Here is a 7,328-nt window from a genome sequence, read left to right on the forward strand (position 1 = left end):
ATGCAAGCTCATTGATGTCAATAAATAGATGAGAATCTTTGGTAAGTCTTCAGGTTAATATTAGCTTCATGTCAGTCGATCCTACACTCCGGTTTCGAGTTCTCGTTGTAGAAATCATATTGAGTTAGCATGGTGACTGTTTGAAATACTTGGAATTGTATACTGAAAGTTGTAGAAAACGAAAACCTGGCATTCAGATCTCGATTTCTTTCTCGACGACGGCGCTCCGGCAAGGGAAGAGATAACAGACGAGCAAAATTCTAATTATACGAGGCTAAGGCATAGACGGGCTGCTGACTTCTAGTGGTCGATTAAGGGTTGCGATGGAGTTTGTTATTGAGCGATGGTGTCTGACTTAGGGTTGTTGTGATGGTTCTGACTACAGATGACGGTGGCCAACTCCTTACATAGTGCTTTGATGGTGGTCAGGGATGTCTCGCCTGCGATGGCTGGTCGTGGGGTGGCTATTTGGAGAGGAAGGGACACAATGTTGATTTAGTGAGTGTGAAAGCTATGTATTTGTGGTGTTTTAGTGGTGGTGGTGGTGGTGGTAATGGGGGTAAAAAAACTGGTGGGGGTGGGTTCGGTGATGATGACGATTACTTTGATTTTGACGACGATGATGAAGATGATGGAGATCAGGATGGATGGTTCCGGAGAAGGATCCCAATCGAAGAGGTATACTTGCAACTAATTGAAACCTCTGTAACCATTAATTTTGTTGCGCATCAGTAAAACCTCGCAATTTGCAGGACCACTGGGGTAAACCTCGGGAATATATAATTGCCAATAGTTTATGCACTAAAATGTAAGTGTGCTGTAAATTTTACATGTTATTGCAGGTATATGACAAGAGATCTATAGAAGCAGTGTTACAGGAGTGGCAGAAGACACTGAACGATCTACCAGTTGATATACGCCGCTTGTGAACTGGTGGGTGCCTGACTGTCTTGGTGGTGATAGCATAATATTTCCCATTTCCGTAGTTTACCAAAAATTTTCTAGGTATAAACGGTGAGATTTTTACTTTCAAAGATGTATTTGGTCTTCAGGGTTTAATCAGATCAGTTCAACTGGTGAAATACCTAATGAATGAATCAAGGCCAAGCATTACTAGGGCAATTTCTTGGTGCACTCTAGAGGTCATGAAGATGATTGCATACATTGTATTTTTGCAGACTTGATCTCGAAATTGGCTATCGTGAACTGATCTCGACCGCTTTGGTATGAATGTGGCCAGTATCAACTACAGATGTAGTCACAATAAAGTTCAAAATATTGGTAACTTGGTCGTTGTTTACTGATCGATTTTTATGAATTGTTTTGAGTTTTGACGGATACTATGAGCTATTACGTTATGATTTAATGTTCCTGAATGTAGTTATGTTTATGTGTTAATTGAGGATTCGTATAATTGCGGATTCATTTTGGAATGATTGGAGTTTCTTTGTATACCTAGTATTGGATTAGCATGAATTGTGGATTCATTTTTTTGGGTCAAAAATCATGTTAGGCTATTTCAAGTCCGCGGCTAGCCGCCTATATACTTGTGTTGCTTTCATTATTCTCACGTCCGTCCCATGCTTTAATGAATGGTCAGTCACCTTTTTCCTCTAGTTATTACTTATTAGTTAATAATTCGGATGAAGTCGTCTTTGACGCTCTACACATCCGTGGCATGCTAGATACACTCCTTTACGTTGTTAGATACATACCTTTACATTTCTAGATACACGTATATGGCATGCTAGATACGCTCCTTTAACTTGCTAGATATAGTCATTTATTTACCTTGCTAGATACACTCCTTTGGCAAGCTAGATACATACCTTTACATTGTTAGATACACATCTATTGCAAGCTAGATACACTCATTTAACAAGGTAGATACACTCTTTTACCTTGCTAGATACATATCTTTACCTTGCTAGATACACATCTATGCCATGCTAGATACACGTATATTTTAGATTCACTTTTTTTTGGTAGCTTATACTTTTGAAATGATTCAATTTAACTATATTTTATTCTCATACCAATTATATACTCCATAGTTGGTTTATAATTTTATCATTACGAGTTGGTTATTACTAGTGACATGTTGTGTGTTGTTATGGGTAATTAATATTTTTCATTTGAAGTTTTGGATGATTGTTAATTGAAAGGCAACATTGATTGGTTTCAAATGTATGTTGGTGCTGCTCAAAGAAGTGGCCAAAGAAATAACAACGTGAAAGTGCCGAAAATGGCCAGTATTTCGCCTTTGGTCACTGGAGTATTCAAATGGTGGTGGTTGGAGATTTATGATTTCGCAGATGGGTCGAATGTTGGTGCTGCTGCGGTGGTCTCGCAGTTAACGTCTCGATCTTTGGTTCGTTCAATTGAGGCTAGAGAACGAAAAATTTGATGAAAAGTTGGATCAATGATAATGTGTAGATGGTGAATGTAGATGCTGATGATTGTGAATCTTTGTACATTGTTGCCTTACTCAAATGGTCCAGTATTTAATCTTTTCTAGTTTTATTATGGTAATGGTGGTGATTTTTGTTAAGATGATTTTGTCTAATCTCCCTCATAATAATGCTCCTGTTATGCTAACTTCTACTCGAGAATATTATTTTGTCTAGGAATAAACTATATGCTATGTATTGGTTATGTTTATCGTTGATCCCAAATTTGGTCAACAATATTACCAAAAACAATTTTAGAAGGTTAGAAGATTACCTGAAACTTTAAACTAACATGTAGTTTGATGAATCATTCAGAATTTTTGTCCGGTATTCTACGCAGTATATAAGTTGCGACCTGTTTTAGTCTGAAAGTCTTGTTTGATCGTCTGCTAGTTTTGTACTCGTATTATGCTTTCTCATCCTAGTCGAAAGTGTTTCTTGTATGGAAGATGAAACGGTCTAGTCGAATATCAGCCAACTAATGACTGGGAATACTAGATAAAAAATATTGGCTACTTACAAAAAACTTTTTACATCTAGTTAGCTAGAGGTATGTATCTAGAAACTTAAACGAGTGTATCTAGTATACCAACGGTTTGTATCTAGTAACTTAAAGAAGTGTATCTAGCTAGCTAAAGGTATGTATCTAGCTAAAGGTAGAAGGTGGTCTGTGTCGAACCTCCGCTTTTGGCTCCCGGCGTGTCGGTTGGTTGGGTTATAGATAAGTGGACGTATGGGCTGTGACTTTGTGGGTTTTGTCTTTTAATCTAATGGACCACTGATTGTTTCAATATAAGGATGGTAGTATATATATATATATAGGGTCGGGGTCACGTACGAACTAAAAGTTCAAGACGAACCGCATTTAACTACCACTACCACTACCATCATTATATTGAAACAATCAGTGGTCCATTAGATTAAAAGACAAAACCCACAAACAATCAGTGGTCCATGTATCTATAACCAAACACTGCTCTCAAGTCTCACTCCCAACCAACTGACACGCCGCGCCGGCAATGAGAGGTTCGACAAAGACCACCTTCTACCTTAACCCCGTCTTACTTCAGACTATTTTGCGGTTGTTTCCAGAATTTAAAGCTTCCTCTTTCTCTTCCCCTTTTTCTCCTTCTCGAAGCCTTCACCTTCCACCACCGCAGTGTCGTGAGATTCGGCACCACCTCGCCGCCAGCTCCTATCTCGTCATATATTCTCAGGTTATTTTTTAAAAATTTGATTCCTATTTAGTAGATCTATGATTCCCATCAAAAATTAACAGAAAAATGTCAATAATCTTTTGGCGGTGGAGATGGTGGTCGAACGGTCGGGACACCGGTAGGCGGAGTGAGGGATTGGTGGTTTCATGGAGAGAGAATGTGATTGCGTGGTATTTTATGGTGGTATGGCTGATTGTCTGTGGTTGTCGTCGAAGCTCTGTCGACGGCATGGAGTGGTCTAGTGATTGATAGAGATGGTGGGGTTTTTTGGGTGTGTTGTTAGTGAGGGGTTCGTAATGGCTCTGGTGTTGCATTTTGAGGTTTGGTGGTGTCCATGTTGTGCAAAAACATGCTGTAGTAAACAAAATTTGGAAAGCTTTTGGGGATCACCTTAACTCCCTGGTATGATGTATTGTTTGGTGTTTAAGCTTTAATATAACCACTTACATTTTCCAAAACAAAAAACAGAATAACCTTAAACGAATCAAATTTATCCTTCAAGTTGTTATTACTTATTACTGTTATTAGTATTGGTCATCATGATAGAGTAGGGGCATAATATACACCTGACATCTGATACTGATATTCTGAGAAAATGTTTCTATAAAAACACAAAGATTAGGGGTGGCAATGAGTAATCTTGAAAAAGGAGTGTATCTAACTAACTAGTTAGAGATATGTATCTAGAAACTTAAAGAAGTGTATCTAGTTAAACAAATGTATGTATATAGAAACTTAAAGAAGTGTATCCAACTAGTTAGAGGTATGTACCTAACAAATTTAACGGATGTGTCTAGATTTTACAAATAAGAACCTGCCAATAAGTGTATCTAGCTAGTTAGAGATATGTTTCTTACAACTTAAAGGAGTGTATCTATCAAGTTAGAGGTATGTATCTAACAATTTAAAGGAATGTATCTAGTTAGCTAAAGATATGTATCTAGTAACTTAAAAAGTGTATCTAGCAATCTAAAGGTATGTATCTAGTAACTTAAAGGAGTGTAGCTAGCTAGCTAAAGGTATGTACCTAGTAACTTAAAGGAGTGTATTTAGCTAACTAATGATATGTATCTAGTAACTTAAAGAAGTGTATCTATCCTAAAGTAAGAATTCTCATTTTAGTATACAAATACACCACATTTTGTCAGTTTCCAATATGTTAAAATCTTCATAGGAGAAAATGTCTTTAACCATTTGCTTATTTAGTTCAGTAATGTCTGTTTTACTAGCATTCTGATTGTTCATCTCAAAAATTGCAGGACGGACGTATAGATTATAATGAGTTTGTTGCAATGATGCAAAGAGGAAATGTTGACCTCAACAAAAGGCAGAAACCTTCAAGTGCTACATTAAAGGAAGTACATCAGGTTCGTTGTTAAACCATCTTTGCTTCTTTTCTCTACTCACAGTGGTTTCTAGCTGATGGAAGTTATACTCTGTGAACCTGTGTTATTTGGACTCAGGTAGGGGTGTTGGAGATTGTTATGCATCAAGTCGGACTTGGCATGTATTATCGAAAACCTTGTCCCGAAATGAGGATGGGGATGTAGTGACATGTTTAAATCAAATATACCTCAAATTTGAAATACATGGGTTTTAAAGCAAAATAGACAAATGCTTTTAAATGAGTCTTAAAATCATTAAATATAACACTAAATTTCTCCAACAGAATCTCGTCCTCAACTTTTGTCGTATATGCCTCCCTTTTTGGTGCTTCAAGGAAGTGCCGGAAGGGTAAGAGTAGGACTACGGACTCCAAGTCACACATTCTTGAGTGTCATGTTTGACAAAGTGTCATGTTTGACACTGTACAACCCGAAAAGGGAAAAGTTGAATTAACATAGCGATAAACACGTTATACAATGATAAAATGGTCGGGTATTGTACCCTTCATTCCCTTTCAATTCTTTTGTCGTGGAGTCTATTACTATATTGGTAATATTCCACGATTATTTTTTACTAGGAATACTACATAGTGTATGTATATTATTCAAGAGTTGGGGCTGACTTTAGGCATGTTCTTTCACGGTTATGATACGAGATGGTAGGGGAAGATATATCAATATTTGTGTTAGAATGACTCGAGCGAGACTAGACCGCAGTTGGTGGAGGTATTGATGGTAGTTATTGGGCCGGATGGTTGGTCCTGGTTTTAGACGGGCGGGCTTGGTGGTAGGTAGGAGGTGGGGTGGTCGTAAGACGTCGCCGGTGGTTTCCGGCGTCGTATGGTGTTGCTGGTGGTATCATTGGCGTATGTCATGGGATTGTTGTTTATCGCACTGCGGTCCGGTCTTTGCTTTGTTTTTGACTCAATTGACGACATACATCTTACTATTTTTGAATCCGTTTCAGTCTAGTAGTGAATGTGTATTGTAAGAATGATGAATCAATTAAATGAGTGAAGGATGTGCATTAATATATTTTCGACTTGCTAACACTGTTTCTCTAAGGCTATTTTTTCACTGATAATTTTCCAAAATTATTGGTGGCAATGCCATACTCATTACATGAATGAAGGTTGAGTTTTATTCCATAATAAAATTAGGAAAAATGATGAATCGGAACAATTTTTGACATACTGATTTAATGTCTTATCAATTTTGTGATCTCAAAATTAATTATTTTTCACCTGAATTGCAATTGTAGTTTGTTTTGGGTGTAAGAATTGCTGAAAGTGGAAACAGAAAAGTGTGATCTGATCAGTTTTCATCTGCTGTATATGTAGATGAATGTTTCGTACATACTTTACATATCAATGAATTTAAGAACGCAGAAATGAATATTAACATTACAAGTTTCTATTTCGAAACGAGTTTATGTTAAAATACATTGATCCTAGAATGCTTAATCTCACTGTGTAGTAAGGTTATCTAAGGCATAGACTGGTTCCTTAAGGAATGTGTGCAGAGAAGCAACTCAAGCCGAGGACAAGTCAGGGGAACCTCACGACCTCGCCTCCGATACGGTCACATGAGGTTAGGGGTGGTTCATTGTGGGTGTGATAAGGCAAAAATAAGAGCTCAAGCTTTAAAGGATGTTCTTGAGTGTGGTATCAGCTGCAAAATGACTTCCTTCTACTTTTCTCAGTATGGGACTGACTCACTTTGCCTCTAGTCCTTTGTCCGATTCATCTCTTTCTTCTTATTTGATTAATCAGCCATTGTGATGATGATGATGATGATGCTTTCATTATTGTTTAGGATTTTCATTTATTTGTTTGATTTGGGAATTGATCAAAGTTATCCAAACTTAATTGGAAAGTACAGTAGTGTATTATTATTCTTGTACATAAATTCAGGGCTCATGAGCATGGAATGTATGAAAGCTTTGCTTCATTGTAAACATATTCTGACTGTAATTACACACACTAATATCAAATTCAACCTCCAAGATGGCTTAATCTTAATTGTACGTCGTCATTTACTTGTCAAGATTTTTGCTGCTTTAAGCCAACTATATTCATCTTTCCATTTCTTAATACATCAAAATAATATTGACTACTCCGTAGTAGTAGACTAGTAGTCACCAGATGAACATTTGTAACTTTCTTTGTTACCGTAAGGTCCGCAATGACTCATCATATACTTGACTCCATCCACCAACAAGATCCAGGTCCAAACTAGATTGTGATTAGTAACACATTTAATGTGATGTATGTTAT

The 7,328-nt window shown here is 37.2% G+C and overlaps 1 long non-coding RNA gene across 2 annotated transcripts; it reads left to right on the forward strand.

Moving 5' to 3' along the window:
* The first annotated feature begins 3,673 nt into the window (after nucleotides 1-3,673).
* On the forward strand, nucleotides 3,674-6,618 carry LOC141638132 (uncharacterized). Of its 2 annotated transcripts, none has more exons than XR_012542016.1 (3): nucleotides 3,674-4,069; nucleotides 4,927-5,034; nucleotides 6,563-6,618. It is a non-coding gene; the product is annotated as an uncharacterized LOC141638132 (long non-coding RNA). The 2 variants fall into 2 exon arrangements; XR_012542015.1 differs by having other exon boundaries at nucleotides 6,529-6,614.
* Nucleotides 6,619-7,328: the final 710 nt, after the last annotated feature.

Source organism: Silene latifolia, unplaced genomic scaffold (assembly GCF_048544455.1).
Source record: "Silene latifolia isolate original U9 population unplaced genomic scaffold, ASM4854445v1 scaffold_182, whole genome shotgun sequence".
In the NCBI taxonomy this organism is placed as follows: Eukaryota; Viridiplantae; Streptophyta; class Magnoliopsida; order Caryophyllales; family Caryophyllaceae; genus Silene; species Silene latifolia.